The 17,576-nt window shown below is 37.6% G+C and overlaps 1 pseudogene; it reads left to right on the top strand.

Annotated features, from left to right (window-relative positions):
* Positions 1-93: 93 nt before the first annotated feature.
* LOC103691193 (60S acidic ribosomal protein P1-like) lies at positions 94-10,042 on the top strand (annotated as a pseudogene).
* The last annotated feature ends 7,534 nt before the right edge of the window (positions 10,043-17,576 follow it).

Here is a 17,576-nt window from a genome sequence, read left to right on the forward strand (position 1 = left end):
ACCATTACAGACAGGAATATTTGACCAAAATATCTAAAATTTTGCATATTTTAAATTTAACAACACTTCGTTCTCACTTTTGAGTGAGGAGCAATGCCTGGGTAAGTGTACTGAGACTATGGTTGTTTCCTTGGCCTTCCCCTCTTATTAATAGGGGAATTCTCCAGCCAATCTTTCTTCAGTGTGAAAGGTTTAAGAAGAAAATGAAAAATGAATTCCATCTACAAGTATGGAATATTTAGGAAAAAATGCATGTCCTATATTTCACATGAAATACAACCAGTAATTTTCTTAAGGGAATTTGTGAAGACAAAATCTATTACATTAAGAGAAAAGCAGTCACAGAAAAATCTTGCTATTTTATTGAAATTCCCTTTCAAGGGTAACAGCAATATCATGGAGTATGATACAATACAGGGTCATACATAAATTATAAGTTATAAAATTATAAAAGCTGTTCATTTTGTTTCTGTGCCACTTGACTAACTCTTCATACTTTCAAATATCTTTCCTATATGCCATAGTTACAAAATTGTACAATGTTATATAAACAAGTTCATTTTTATATTTTAAATATATATCATATTGTATAATATTAATACATTTATATATTGCACATCAAGAGTGGATACATTTTGCATTATAAAAATTAAATAAATGTGCTTTCATAACATTTTAAAAGATTTACATGTTTTAGTTTTAGAAATTATAATAAAATTATGTTATTTTTAGATTCTTTTCCTAGCTCCAAACTGTCCCATATCCTCTCCTTGATGTTATTCATTTTCATAAATCTATTTTTAATAATAGATATTACACTGAGACACACACATATATACACAAATACGTATATATGTATGTATATATGTATATATAGGTATGTCTGTATGTATGTATATATATTCCTAACACATATGTATGGATGTATGGATGTTTTCCTGGCATGGATTATGCATACCACTTTTATACACTGACATTAGTTCACTATGTGCATGGTGCATGCTGGAATCTGAACCTAGTTCCTCTGTATGACCAGTCAATGTCCTTAACCACTGAGCTGGCTCTCTAATCAATTTTCCATTGACTGTAGAGAATTTTTTGGCTGGTGACTCAATCATGAAGACTATCTTTAGTGTTTTTTTATTTTATTTTACTAAAAATATATATTTAATATGTGGAAATAATACACAGTTTCTTTTTAAAGAGAGAAATGATGCTTAAGTATACAAAACGACTCTTGTAAATACTGATAAAGAGAATGATCATTCTTTTTAAACTCACCTTTTAATATTCCATTTCAACTATACATGGTTTCAGCAGAAAACCAATAATGTGGTTTTAAATATTTCAAAATAAAATTAATAAAATATAAATAAATTGATAAAAACACTAATAAACTTTAACTTTATATTCATAAACATGAAATAAGCACCTTTAAAAATGACTTTTACCATAAGTTTAAAAATTGCATTTATAAATGGAAAGATATCTTGTTTTAAATGTGTCTGTATTTGATTATAAGAAGTGTTAGGAAAGATGGCATACAACTTATGTTTAGAATGATTTTGAGGAAGAGCTGTGAAATGATAATGCACTGGTTACACAAAAAAAAGTTCTGCCCCCAATTCTAAAGATTTCTTCATAGAAACACATAAATCATTGTCAGATTTGTATACAGCCATTTTGGTTTATCTGAAAACAGATTTAGAACTGAGCATGCAAGGGTGTCTAAGAATTACAAGATGATTTTCAGTATGTCTAAGCATATTTTCTTCAAATGTCAACATCACTCTTGAATTATTCAAGTCATATTGTAGTCAGTTCATTCAAGTAATTCCTATTATGACATGCAATTAATCCATATATGAGCATTTACATCAATGTTATATTTATTAATATCAATAAAAATACCAAAATATTATTGAAAACTCAAACTTATAACAGCAGCATTGATCAATTAATTTAAAAAATGCTATCTGATTGATTAAGATCTTGTGTGTTGTAAATCTAAGTGGAAAGGCAAAAAAAAAAGTGTTAGTATAATTTATTCTCCTCAGAGAATTCATTCCTTCCTCTAGGCTTATAAAGAACTTTACTTGTTTCAATACAAGTAAATTCTTGTCTTTTACAATCAGTGTTTCCTCCATCATTTGCTACTACACATGATGTTGATGCATGTATTTGTATAATTTTTCAAGTTTGTGATAGTTTACGTAAGAAATGTTCAATCAATCTCTATTGGTACCAGTCATAAAAGTATGCAACTCTCAATATCCATCATTGAAGGAATATCCAACATTCTGACCATCAGAATATAAAAAATTTCATTATGCATTTTTATAGGAATTAAAATAGTGCCAGCTCGTTTTTAATACATGGATACTTAATTTCAACAATTAAAAACTGTAATATTTGAACTTGATTAATGCTAACTGGTTTTTGAAGAGATTTAGTAAAAGTATTACATTGGTTTTCTAAAGCCAAATGGCTGTTCCTGAACACCTATAAACAAAAATATACAGACTGTACACAATAATAAGAACACAAATGGGTATACAGATAATTTATGCATGCAATAACCACTTGAAAATAGGGGCTACGTGCATAAAAAAGAGTAGGATGGTATTTAAGGGAGAGTTTGGGTGGAGTAATTATAATGTAATCTAAAACCAAAAATTAACGAAAAAAACCCACAGCAACAAACCACACAGAATCCCAATGGGGTCCTGTAGGTACCTTAATTTTATTTTCTTTTTTGTATGCATGCCATGGAAAAAGTTCCCAATATGTTCAGTGGAGGTTGTAAAGACAAGAATGTCATCTTTGACTTGTATCAAACTTTAGGCAGAAGATTTTACTTTGTCAGTACAAATAATCCCTTTTATAAAAGATTAAAAGCTTTATAAATGAACATTATGGAATATTACACAATAATTTTCTGCATTTGTTGAAATTGATGTGTGATTTTTATCTTCACTTCTATTAGTATATCAAGATTATTGACTGCTTTTGTTGAAATTTTCTCCAATGAAAGGTTAAATAGTATTTGATGAAGAAGTTTGACATATTTAATGCACTAAATATTAGATCTGCAAATACTTGTTTAATATGTTCAATATGATCTCAGTTATTCATTTGCATTCACTTTATTTAGGTGGAATTTTCCTGCTTGGGACTTTGATCTTGTTGACATAATCATTATAGAAATAAAATATTTAAATCTTTAAAATTTATAGGGCAAAAAGTTCTTAGTCACTGTTTTTATTTGTTGTTTATGTTATCTGAAACTAATATATTTTCCTAGTGTTGGAAAAATAGTTAGTCTGTATAAGATGCATAATTCTAGAAATTAATTAATTAAATTAATTATTGTTGGAATACATTTATTAATCTTGGTTCTTTTTATTTCTGTGCTACCATTTTGATTATTCTTTCAATAAATTTAACTTACAATATTATTACATATTCCCCTATTTCACTTTTGTCAGTGTAGGCATTTCTATGTCCACTCATTCCATACACTAGTATATCCCTCTATTCTCAAAATTGATGCTCTATTTTCTTTATTATCACACACACAAGCACACACACATACAGATACACAAAAATACATGCACGTGTGCATGTGCGTGCGTGAGTGCGTGCGTGTGTGTGTGTGTGTGTGTGTGTCTGTGTGTGTCTGTGCACAAGTATACAAGCACAACCTGAAGAATCTATACGTTTTGTCCTTTGTGTTTATACGGTCTCAATGAGGTTCATCTTGGAAGCAACTAGTGCTCCTGCTCTCAGTAGTCATTAGTTAGTATAACATCATCTTAATATATTTTAATTATTCTATTTATATAATTTAATTTTCATTATTTTATATTGGTCTATTTTATTAAAATTTTTATAAAATTTGTTGTCTGTGTTTCTTCTCTATCATTATTATTTAATGGCAGTTGTTTATTATTATTAATGGTTTTTAGTGATGAACTTACTGACTACAATAAGTGTCATACTATATTTCTTTGACTGGATGTACTTTATAAGTTGTCTTTCTTCTTTAATCTATCTTTAAAGTGTAATTTGTAGACATTTATGATTTTTTCTATTTTGCCATTGATTTATAATTAAGTTTAGATTTGTAAAAGGAATATGGAGTCATTTGATGTGTCTTTTAACTGGAGACTTCTTTTGACTCTCCATACGATGTACCAGACTTGTTTCATTCCGTGTAATACTTTCCACGACCATTCATGCTGTTTCAGATTAAAGATGAAATGCAGGTTTCTTCAGAGCTGGTGATTACCAGGGTAAATAATTAATGAATTTTATTGCTAGAGAGTACTTTGTGTACATTTATCTGGATAATTTTCAGGAATTTTTTCATACATTTCCCTTAGATATTTTTTTGGTATGTAGTTTTCACACTTACGACTTTTAAACTGGATTTCAGCAGGATTGAAGCCTGAATATGAAAATCTATTAAATATTTTCATTGGGATATTTAAAATCTGTCAGATTGCTTTTATAATCAGATGCTCAGATGTTGACAGAATAGATATCTATCATTTTAATTAGTTCCTTTACGTGCCTTTGTAGTTTATTAATGATCTTTGACTCTCATAATGGCTTTGTTTTACCTAAGTTCTATACTGTGTTAGAGCATTTGTAAATGATCTCCCAAGCACAATAGTATTATAAACCTACTCAGGCTCTTAGTATCCACTTGCCTCAGCTGCAGTTGAATAATTCTTTTGAAAATGCAGTACAAACTTCTCAAAGACCTAATGTAAAACAACTCTGTGCATTTTTCTGTTTACTACATTGTCTTTTAACTTCCAACATCATTTTTTCCCCTCCATCTTTATTAAATTGGGTATTTCTTATTTACATTTTTTTCCTTTTTTTTTATAACTTGAGTATTTCTTATATACATTTCGAGTGTTATTAACTTTCCCGGTTTCTGGGCAAACATCCCCCTCCTCCTCCCCTTCCTTATGGGTGTTCCCCTCCCAACCCTCCCCCCATTGCCGCCCTCCCGCCAACAGTCTAGTTCACTGGGGGTTCAGTCTTAGCAGGACCCAGGGCTTCCCCTTCCACTGGTGCTCTTACTAGGATATTCATTGCTACCTATGAGGTCAGAGTCCAGGGTCAGTCCATGTATAGTCTTTAGGTAGTGGCTTAGTCCCTGGAAGCTCTGGTTACTTGGCATTGTTGTACATATGGGGTCTCGAGCCCCTTCAAGCTCTTCCAGTTCTTTCTCTGATTCCTTCAACGGGGGTCCTATTCTCAGTTCAGTGGTTTGCTGCTGGCATTCGCCTCTGTATTTGCTGTATTCTGGCTGTGTCTCTCAGGAGCGATCTACATCCGGCTCCTGTCGGTCTCCACTTCTTTGCTTCATCCATCTTGTCTAATTGGGTGGCTGTATATGTATGGGCCACATGTGGGGCAGGCTCTGAATGGGTGTTCCTTCAGTCTCTGTTTTAATCTTTGCCTCTCCCTTCCCTGCCAAGGGTATTCTTGTTCCCCTTTTAAAGAAGGAGTGAAGCATTCACATTTTGATCATCCGTCTTGAGTTTCATTTGTTCTAAGCATCTAGGGTAATTCAAGCATTTGGGCTAATAGCCACTTATCAATGAGTGCATACCATGTATGTCTTTCTGTGGTTGGGTTACCTCACTCAGGATGATATTTTCCAGTTCCAACCATTTGCCTACTAATTCCATAAAGTCGTTGTTTTATATAGCTGAGTAATATTCCATTGTGTAGATGTACCACATTTTCTGTATCCATTCATCTGTTGAGGGCATCTGGGTTCTTTCCAGCTTCTGGCTATTATAAATAAGGCTGCGATGAACATAGTGGAGCACGTGTCTTTTTTATATGTTGGGGCATCTTTTGGGTATATGCCCAAGAGAGGTATAGCTGGATCCTCAGGCAGTTCAATGTCTAATTTTCTGAGGAACCTCCAGACTGATTTCCAGAATGGTTGTACCAGTCTGCAATCCCACCAAAAATGGAGCCGTGTTCCTCTTTCTCCGCATCCTCGCCAGCATCTGCTGTCACCTGAATTTTTGATCTTAGCCATACTCACTTGTGTGAGGTGAAATCTCAGGGTTGTTTTGATTTGCATTTCCCTTATGAGTAAAGATGTTGAACATTTCTTTAGGTGTTTCTCAGCCATTCGGCATTCCTCAACTGTGAATTCTTTGTTTAGCTCTGAACCCCATTTTTAATAGGGTCATTTGTCTCCCTGCGGTCTAACTTCTTGAGTTCTTTGTATATTTTGGAAATAAGGCCTCTATCTTCCAACATCATTTTTATATTGGAAGTATATAAATAGAGTTGTTAAAATCTTCACATAGATATTGAAAATTTACAAAATTCATGCAGGTGACATCTAGAAGTAGCTATAGCTAGCTGTTCAATATCCCATGGGGTTTAAACACAATACCACCTTATACTTTTTCCAAAATTGGTGTTGCATAGTCATCCCAAAATGCCCATTACAAACCATTGTGAAATAATGCTCTCTGTAGGTGATGACTGCCCTTCCTTTTCTGTAGCATGCTGCAGATATAATTGAAATGTTGTGGATGCCGCTTCCTGATAGGATTACCAGTTACCCATTCTGAATTGTCACCCTACATTGCTGATACAGATGGCTCCAAACATATCACTAGGTTTCTAAACACCTGTAAGGCAGGTCATGTACTAATAAAACCTGTATTGTGTCTTTTTTACTATAACCAGAAATATGTTTGTAGCTGGAAATACCAAAAATGAATTTTCCAACCCACGCTAGTGCTGACTACACTCTGTCTCCATCTGCATTCTTGCCACTTCTATAGTTAGCCCCAGCATCAGCCACCCATCCTGCTAAATTCCCATGGCAGGATTCTGCCATGTCAGCCTCATGCACTGCCCACCCATCTTGTGGTTAGCTGTCACAAATCCTTATAACCCATCAAAATCAAAATTCTAGAGGTTTGTTGTTTATCAATCAGATTTAGAACAGTAAATTCTTACCCCACAAAACACTAAAGGCCTACCCAATAAACTCAGAGCCAATTGATATTTCTATAAACTACTTACTTTCATAAGACAAATTGTCCTGTAATTATCCATCCCTTGAAAGATATTCATAGCTAGCTGTGACTATTTAAAGCCACATGGATCTGAGTCATCCTTGCATTTTCAGAAAATGGTGCTGGCTCAACTGGAGATCAACATGTAGAAGAATGCAGATCGATCCATGCTTATCACCCCGTACAAAACTTAAGTCCAAGTGGACCAAAGACCTCCAGATCAAACTAGATACACTCAAACTAATAGAAAAAAATGTGGGGAAACATCTCGAACACATAGGCACTGGAGAATATTTCCTGAACAAAACACCAATGGCTTATGCTCTAAGATCAAGAATCAACAAATGGGATCTCATAAAACTGCAAAGCTTCTCTAAGGCAAAAGACACTGTGGTTAGGATAAAACCACAACCAACAGATTGGGAAAAGATCTTTACCAATCCTACAACAGATAGAAGGCTTATATCAAAAATATACAAAGAACTCAAGAAGTTAGACCTCAGGGAGACAAATAACTCTATTTAAAAATGGAGCTCAGAGCTAAACAAAGAATTAACAGATGATGAAAGCTGAATGTTCTCTGACCTACAGGTTGAAAACCACTACCTAGTATTATTAAGGGAGATTTTTATATTCTTTATTATAATAAAACAAAAAGATACTTAGTCCAGTTTTTAACAGTACTTGTTCTCCTTTGAAAATGGCAAGATGAACATTTATTGTCTATTTCTTTTTTCATCCTAACACAAAAAATGGGGCTCAATCAGGTCTGCTTACCTAATTTTAGGGTTTTAACTCCAAATTCTCTCACATTCCACTCATAAACTATGAGCGATATTCCAAAAATTATGAGCCACAGTGAGATTATTACAGCAATAATATCCCAAATCTGTACAAGTTTTCTTTATCATTTTTTCTTGTTGTGATGATATACCTCCCAAAATTAACGAAAGAAAGAAGGAGTATTTTTCTCTCACAATTTAATAGTACAGAGTACTATGGTGGAGGAGGCATGGAGGAAGCTAAGCATGTTGCATTCACAGTTAGACAGGAGAGAGATGAATGCTGTGCATCCAGTCCTGGGGGTCATATCATAATGCTACCTACACTAAGTGTGCAAGACCATAATAGTGTTAAAAGTGTTGGTTACAGATAACCCAGGATACAGTCCACAAACTGTACAACAAGCTGAAAGTCTCAAGTGAGGATGTCTCAGTTCCACTTGGGATGGAGAAGAGAACAACCACAACGTGGGAGGGAGGGAGGGACAAGGGAAGGGAAAGGAGATAGGGATTGGGGGAGAGGGGACCATGATCTGGTATTGGGTGGGGGAAAAAGACTGAAGCCCCAAGGACCAGCAGAAAGAATGGAAACAGGAGACCATCATTTCTCTCTGAAATTCCACAGAGAAAACTTTGAGAGACCAGTGGAGAAAACAAACAGGGAGGACCCCAGGAGTGAATCTGCAATCTAAGGAGAGAGAAGTGATGCTCAAACAGGAGCAAGGGAGCTGCATATGGGGAAATCACGAATTTTTTTTCACAGTGAACTGCTGACAGTGTGTCTTTATTTTTTTTTCTCATTATGTTCTTTCGTTGCTGATACAAAGAACACTTTATTTAGTATAATTTTGAAGAGCCAGAGATTATTATTGATGGATGAGTTTAATTCTGAATTCAAAATTTATTATCATGGACATTTAGCAATCCCAGGATTTTGGTTGGTTTAGTTTTATTCTTGTCAAATGTATCTATTCTCATCAAAACCCCCATAAATCCCTATAAAACATTTGACCTTCCCGCAAAGATTCCTGAATCAGGACAAGTGACTTTATCAAGAGAAAAGACATACAGAGATTTATTGCTGTCCTAATATTCCCATCTGACTTTAGGATTTAAGCACAATGGGAATTTGGAATTTGGTCCAATCTTTTTCCCTAAGACTATATTCTTCCATTAAGTCATCTTCAATAAATTGAATAATCAGTTTAATAATTGTGCTGACTAGTTTTATATCAATTGACACAAGCTGGAATTATCTGAGAGAAGGGAACCTGAATTGAGATAATGCCTCCACAATATCAATCTGTGGACAAGCCTGTAGGGCCTTTTATCAATTATTGATTAAGGGAGAAGTACCAAAATTATTGTGTGCGGTGCCATTTCTGGGCTGGTGATCCTATGTTCTATAATTAAGCCGGCTGAGCAAGTCAGAACAAGCAAGCAAGTAAGCAGCACCCCTCCATAGACTCTGCATCAACTCTGTTCCTACAGGCTTATTCCCTGACTTCCTCTGAAAGTGACCAGTTGCATAGAAGTGTGAGCCTAATAAACCTTTCCTTCCCAAGTTGCTTTGATCACAGTGTTTTATAGCAGCACTGATAAACCTAAGTAAGACAACAAGTGTTAATAACATGTATCTGAGAAATACAAGTCCATGTTTAAGAGATTACTTATAAGTTAGAAACTAGCCTTTCCTCAGCTGCCGCCAAGGTGCTCGGTCCTTCCAAGGAAGCTAAGGCTGCACTGAGGTGAGACCCTCACTTCATCTGGCGACTAGCACCATCCCGGCAGTCCACAACATTGCTTCTGTCTCCGAGCTCGCCTGCATCTACACTGCCCTTATCCTGTAGGACAACGAGGTGAAGGTCAGGGAGGATAAGATCATTGCCCTCATTAAAGCAGCTGGAGTCATTGTTGAACCTTTTTGGCCTGGATTGTTTGCAAAGGCTCTGGCCAATGTCAACATTGGAAGCCTCATTTGCAATGTAGGGGCTGGTGGGCCAGCTCCAGCAGCAGGAGCTGCACCTGCTGGTGTTCCTGCTCCATCCGCCGATGCTGCCCCAGCTGAGGAGAAGAAAGTAGAAGCAAAGAAGGAAGAATCTGAGGAATATGAGGATGACATGGGCTTTGGTCTTTTTGACTAAACTGCTTTTGTTAACATGTTCAATAAAGAGCTGAACCTGTGAGTAAAAATAAATAAATAAATAAATAAATAAATAAATAAATAAATAAATAAATAAATAAATAAATTAAAAACTAAAACTCATTGGAAATTAAAAAAAATTAAAGAGAAAAAACTCACTGTAAAACAGAAAATGAAAGATCCCTGAAGGGAGACCGTTACTCAAGTCTCGGGAAGTCGATGACCCCAGACACATGAGAGACCATCTTGATGTAATATGCAAAGGCGAGGTTTATTACGGAGATCTCCAGGCTGACAGGTATCCCACTCAGGAGACAGAGGTGTCGACCCTGAGTGGCTGGGAGAAGGGCTTTTTAAAGGAAGAAGTCACAAGCCCCAGGAGATGAAGGGATGTCAAAAGGAATTATCAAAAAGGTCACAAGGGGAAACTCTCAGTCACAGGATTGTTCTTAAGACTCTAGGGTTTAAATCAGGGGAAAGGTCAAGCATTCTCCTGAGAACAGATCTTGATTCCTGCCCTTTAGGGTAAATGTTTGTCAGAGTTGATGAGGCATCTGCATCTGAAACACATCTGGTTAGGCTTCAGCCAGTTTCCTGGAATAGTATCTGCAGGACACAATGGCTGGAACATTATCCATAGAGCACAATGGGGGCTTGAACAAACATCACAGGGGCAAAATAGAAACCATTATTCATTTACTCAAGTCCAGTGACATTGGAGGGTCAGTGAGTCTGTACCAGTCCTCCTGCATTTTTAACCATCTGTCTTCCTGAGTCAAATCCTGTTGCTGACTTTTGAGCTAATTTAAAACTCTTTCTCTCATTCCCCTCTTCTTCTACTAAGTAATTCTAATCTTAGAATTTTGGTATCAAGTCTCATATTCAGCTTCACCAGTTGTCCTAATTGATTGGTACTGTTGTCTCAGTGTCGCGCCCACCTCAGCCGGCAAGGAAGATGCAACACGGTCGGATTCTTCTCAACAGCCTTTATTGCAGGACCACCTCTTTACTGATACAGGGACCTCGAGCAGCAAAAGCACTTGCCTTATATACACTGCAGGCTGAGGCTATGCTAATTGTCCTTCAGGGATTGGTGGAGCATGAATCCCTCATTAGCATATTAACGTCCCGGCAAACTGGCACTAGGTGCAAAACCCGAGCATGCACAGTACAGTTGTTCACCACAGGTGGACACCGGATCACCTCATTATCCTTCGGCTGCCCTGGCAAGGGGACAAGCCTGCTCATGCGCAATAAGTCATTTACTACCAGATGGGACTGGATGTTGGCGCCATCTGTATTTTACCACGACGCTCCCTACATCTCAGAACCATCAATTGAACAGCACTCGCCTGACTTCTAACAAAAGCAATTAGCCTATTTGCGCATGCATGGGCCAAAATCTAAAACCAAGCAAATTATCAGTAACAGCCCAGATAGAGCAGAGAGTAGGGTAAAAGCAACCCTCTTCTTTGAGGGCAGCACACAGCCCTCTATCCTTTAGGAACAATAAATCTAATCCCCTCCTATTCTGAAGTACCTCTTCCGACAAGGAGGTCAAAGTTTTTTTAAGTTGGTGATAGATTTTTCTAGTATCTCTAAATCTTCATTAATGGCAGTACTGAGAGCGTTGGTGGCCAATGCAGTAGCTCTTGTCCCTATTTTAGGTGTGATGCCTGTTCCTAGTAGTATAGCTAGAGAAATGGACACAGGCTCTCGTTGGTATCTTCTAGGTATAAGGTCGAATTTATCTTTAAAATTATCAGTAGCATGATAGTAAACTCTGGGGAATCAGTTATATTAACATACAGAAATCTATAGTTGGCCTAAACACACTCGTTGACAAACAAGGGGTGAGTCTGGTATTGCATCGCCACCACTGATTGGGTCCTGGTACCAGAAAATGAGTGGCAGCTGTCCTAGAACTAATTATTGTTTGGTTATACAAATGTTTATGGGAGGCTGGTGGGGTTTCCAAACAGAGTCCCGATAGATGTCCTTTTAGCTGTCCTTGTAACACCTAGACTCAGCCTTAAGATCTTACTAAGTCTTTAGCATCAGGATTCTAATCTGGACACTATCTGAACCTTCACACCAAGGTCATGACTGTCTTTTAGAACATTTAAACTTATACAGGTTGTGATCCCTGAGGTGCAGTCCCAAAAAGTATTAGGAGTACTAACATATGCAATGTTATATCACTTGCAATAGAAATCAAGCCTATCCCCACACCTATCCCAATGGAACCAGGGCAAACATGAAATTCTTGTTTCTAAAGCACACTCCTCAAGTGAGCATTATAGCAACATCCCAGGCACGTCTCTGATGTATCCACTTATCTGATGTGCAAGTCTAGGGAGCTATTTGAAGATCTGAGTGTCCCTCTAGGTCCCAGCTCTCAGCCCCAACAGTGAGTATGCAGCTAGTGAGGGCTGAGAATTGATGGCTGTCAGGGTAGTCAGCAGTACCAAGTATGGTCCTTTCCAGCGAGGCTTGAGTGTCTAGGCTTGGTGTCGTCATATGTAGCTGAGTCTCTGACCTCGAACTAATGAGATGTCTCAGGGGTCCCTGGGGCATAGGCTGCTGCCAGCGGTGACCAGATTTCTTTCTGTATCACCTGTAGGTCTTTTAGCCTGGCATACAAATCATTATTACTATGAAATGTTGGTTCAATAACATCATCTAATACAGACAGAGGAGCCGAAGCCCCATATAAGATCTCAAAAGGGGTAAGGCTGAATCTGGAAGGGTTATTTCTTGCTCTGAAGAGAGCAAGAGGGAAGGAGTACCACCCAGTCTGCGCCAGTCTCCATGATCAATTTGGTCAGGGTCTCTTTTAGAATTTTATTTATTTACTGTACCTGTCCTGAACTTTGAGGTCTGTAGATGCAATGTAATTTCTAAACGACCTCTAAATATTTGGCCACACTCTGGCTTAACTTGGCAACGAAAGTAGGGTCATTGTCTGACCAGACTACCTCGGTACTCCAGATCGGGGGAAGATTTCTTCCAGTATCTTCTTGATGACTACCGAGGCTGTCTCTTGCTTGGTGAGGAAAGCTTTTATCTATTCCTAAAAAGGTATCTACAGGCACTAGGAGATACTTGTGATCATATTTTCCCAGTTTTATCTCAGTGAAGTTCACTTTGAATTTTCACTGAACTATCTAGGTCTCTTTGCCCTGTTTGTTTGTTAAACATTCACTTACTGACATACCTTATACTTTTTTACTGTCTCTCTGGCTAAAATCTTAAAGTCTATTACATATATCTTAACTACTTGGACAAGCTTCTTATCTCCTAAATGAGACCATTTGTGTATTTGTCAAAGTGAATCTTTTGTTTGTTCTCAGGGGAGTATAGCTTTCCCCTCAAGTGTGCCATTGTCCTTTTATCTGTTAATCAATTTGGGCCTTTTCTTCTGTTGTACATTCTAAGTGGGGCCATCCCTTAGTCCAATCCCGGTTTTTGGTGGCTGTTTCTTGCAGGCCTGTAACAAGGATAGGCTCCTTCATAGCCATTTCTCGAGCCACTTAATCTACTTTGTTATTGTCCAATGTCACTGAATCTCTTCCCTCCTGATGTCCTAGGTAATGAATAGTACTCACAGTTGCTGGCTTCATCAGGGAATCCAAGAGATGGCAAAGGCATCTGCGGCACTGATGTGCTGGGAGGTAGAGGTTCGGCCATCTCAGATGACATTTGTGTTGTCCACCATGGCAGCACCCACTCATCTCTGACCTTCATGAAGAGAACTGTTCCCATCTGTAGACAAGGTACCCTCGGCTTTCAGCAGGAAGTCAATCGGTCAGTCACAGAGGTCTTTCCTCCACCCATGAGCTTCTGCCAGTGCTTGATACTCATGTTGTGGTGGCTCCAGGTCAGGATTGGGCAGCAAGGTGACCAGATTGCCCCCAACTGGTGGAGAATCTAGTCCCTGGCAGCTGACAAGTGGTCCCATCTTCTGGGACATTCTATTCAAAGGCAAAACATCAGCCACTCTCCCACAGTTTAAGTCCTAGATTGAGTGATAATTGTTAGTGCCCGGCTGGCAGGAATGGTGTATTCCAGGCAGAACGGCACTAAGCCACATATCTTTCAGCATCACATACTGGTGCACTGAAACAGGTCTTAAGCTCCACATACACAGTCTGTAGATATGTATACAGATGGCCTCACCCAGCCATTTTGGTCCATGCAAGCCATTTTGGAGAGCAAATTTCTCATGAGCAAGGGATGGGGCAGTCATGGCAGGGATGACCATGAACTAGTGGGTTACCCTGCCCATGCCAAGGTCCACTGTTCTTCTCGTAGTCCATAAGTATTGCTTGTTGCCAGTAGCCTCCTTTTGCTGGACACTAGTCCATTTGGGCATAGGAGCACAGAGTGTTAGGCCCATGTATTCACAAAACAACTGGGCAGGCTTTCCTTCTATCTTTGTGCATAACCAGCACTCTAGGACTGAGAGGCTTGCCTTTGGGGCCATTGAAGAGGCCCCTCTTTTTCTTCCTGGGGCAGTCCTTGACCCAGTGTCCTTTTCCTTTGCATTAGGCACACTGATCTTTAGCCAGGAATTCTCTTCTGTTGCCAGGTAATATCTTCCTATGGTCAGTATATGTTCCTTTCTTGTCTTTTATCTCTCTTTAGCTCTCCAGCTTCCTCTTCTTTTTGTCTCTTTTCTTCCCTAGCTTCCTGCTCAACCTTACTTTCTCTGCAACTTACACTAACTCAGCAACGTAGCTTAACTCCTCTGTCATTTCTTTTTCTTCACTTCAACAGAGAGATTATGAGCCCTAGTTCTAACTTCAGTCCAGTGGTCAAAAATCAGGGAAAGGGAGGTCATCACAGTCACTCCCATTCTGTCTACAAAGTATGACAAATACCCAACACAGAAGACTAACAAAATGACAAGAGAGACAAGGATGTCTAAAACTAGTCGCCCTCTGAGACTCTTCCACAAGAAACTAAAAGCCAGACTCCAGGAGTCTAATCTCCTCACTTCACAGTGAGGAGAAAGGAGGCAACCAGTTCCTTCTGGGCCCCCTCCAACCTTGAGGCATCCCCCAGGTTTGCAGCCTGCAGTGCTGGACATATCTGTCCCCTGCAGTTGCAGGGTCCTTATGGCAATCTGTGACAGCTGCCCGAAAAGCAGTGCAGCCTGCAGTGCCAGACACATCTGTACCCTGCAGCCGCAGAGTCCTCACTGACCTCTGTGACAGCTGCCCAAAAAACAGATCCATGTCGCTCCAACTGGAGACGACTGAAAACAAAAGTAAGGAACAGACAGAATGACAGGTGCGGCACCACTCACTCAGAAACACTCAGACAAACTTCCAACTCACCTCCAAGGGGTCTTCGGGGTCTGGGGTGGTCATGAAGATCCAGAACATGCCCCCAAGTGAAAGATCCTCAAAGGGAGACCCTTACTCAAGTCTTGGGAAGTTGCGGATCCCAGACACATGAGAGACCATCTTGGTGTAATATGCAAAGGGAAGGTTTATTACGGGGATCTCCGGGCCGACATGTATCCCACACACTTGCTTTTTTACTTTTTTGTTTGTTTGTTTTTTAGGTAGAAGTGTAATTGTGGTAGTGTTCTTTCTATTTCTACTTTATGAATTAATTTGGAGATTATTTGTATTAGTTCTTCTATGATGGTCTGATAGAATTCTGTACTAAACTGATCTGGTCCTGTGTTTTTCTTTTTGGGAGACTTTTAATGACTGCTTCCATTTCTTTTGTAGTTATGGGACTGTTTAGATGACTTATCTGATCCTGATTTAACTTTGGTAACTGATATCTGTTTAGAAGATTAGCCATTTCATTCAGATTTTCAAGTAGTTTTGGAGTATATAGGCTTTCATAGTAGGATATGATGATTTTTGATTTTCTTCAGTTTCTGTTGTTATGTCTCCCTTTTCATTTCGGTTATGTTGATTTGGGTACTGTGTCTGTGCCCCCTGGTTAGTCTGGGAGACATTGCATGTGGAGCATACATATTCAAAATTGAGAGTTCATCTTAGTAGATATTTTTCTTTTGATGAATATTAAGTATACTTCTTTATCTTTTTGATAAATCTTGGTTGAATGTCTAGTTTATTTGATATTAAAATCACTACTATAGCTTGTTTCTTGCAATCATTTGCTTGGAAATGTTTTCCCAATCTTTTACTTGGAGGAAGTGTCTATCATTGTCACTGAGGTGTGTTTCCTATATGCAGCCAAATGGTGTGTCCTCTTTATGTCCTCAGTTTGTTACTCTATGTCTTATTATTGGAGAATTGAGACCATTTCTGGATAAGCACAAGGATGTCCATATGGAACTGTAAAACTGCTATGAAAGGTAAATGAGATGGCATGCCCGTTGCCCAGTTAATGTGGGAAACAGAAAACGTTTATTCCTAGGGCATGATGTCCATTCAGGTTCTTCAAATATCAAATATATGCATTTCAGTTTCAGATAGACAACTGGCTCAAAACACAAATGTGGGGAACTATAGATGACCTTTGGCCTACATAGGGTCATATGCAGAATAAAAAGTAAACACACATACACAAAAAAACAAACAAAGAATCTAGGCATATTAATTCATTACACAACATAAGAAAAAATTGAATATTCAAATGGAGACCATACGTAATATGAGGAGGTATTTCTACATGGCTAGCATGTGTGATACTCAAAAAAAAAAAAAAAAAAAACCACAGTATTCAGGATACCAAATGATGCAAAGCAAAAAGAAATTATACACAAGTTGTGTGAATTGTATATTTAACAATTATATGTTAACATAGTATTTGAATAGAAAGTGTAAAGAGAAAAAATTTATAAACACAGTGTATATACATACATATATACATACATACATACATACATACATACATACATACATACATGTCTATAAAGACAAGCATAACAAAAAAAGGATAGTGACCATACTAATCAGAGTCTTTGTCTGTATCTCAAAGAACACAGGAAGAAGTAATTAGACAGAACAGAGCAGAAAATAGACAGAACAGTTATATAAAAGTCTAAGAATGATCAACAAAATACAAACATGGAGAATAGCTGTTTTAGTTTAAAATTTTCCTGATGAATCTATTAGATCACTACTTCCTTCAGAAACAAAAGTCTGGGGGAAAAAGTGAAATATTAAAAAGTCAGTCTATAAAATATGGAACAATATAAATTAATTTTAGAACTTTCTTAGATATGACAAATGATAGATAGCTATACTGAATGAATACATATGAACAACACTAATTTTTAAAACACATGATACAGTTCATTCATTTTGATCTCATCAATACCTAAGAGTTTATTATTCATTGTGACAAATGTATTCTGTTGTACATAATGTGCTATAACCATTACAATACACTCTTTCCAACAAAGAGCTTAAGTCACTCACAAGAAAAAATATACAAGCTGTAATTTGAAACAGAGCACTCTATTAACTCTGTATTACAAAATTTTATAGAGAATGTGTGCAGAAGGTGCTTAATTTAGAGAATGGAATAAAGAACACATTTTTTACTGAAGTTTCTGTTTATGTGGATTTTACATTAAATATTGAA

The sequence above is a fragment of the Rattus norvegicus genome, chromosome 1, assembly GCF_036323735.1.
Source record: "Rattus norvegicus strain BN/NHsdMcwi chromosome 1, GRCr8, whole genome shotgun sequence".
Lineage (NCBI taxonomy): Eukaryota > Metazoa > Chordata > Mammalia > Rodentia > Muridae > Rattus > Rattus norvegicus.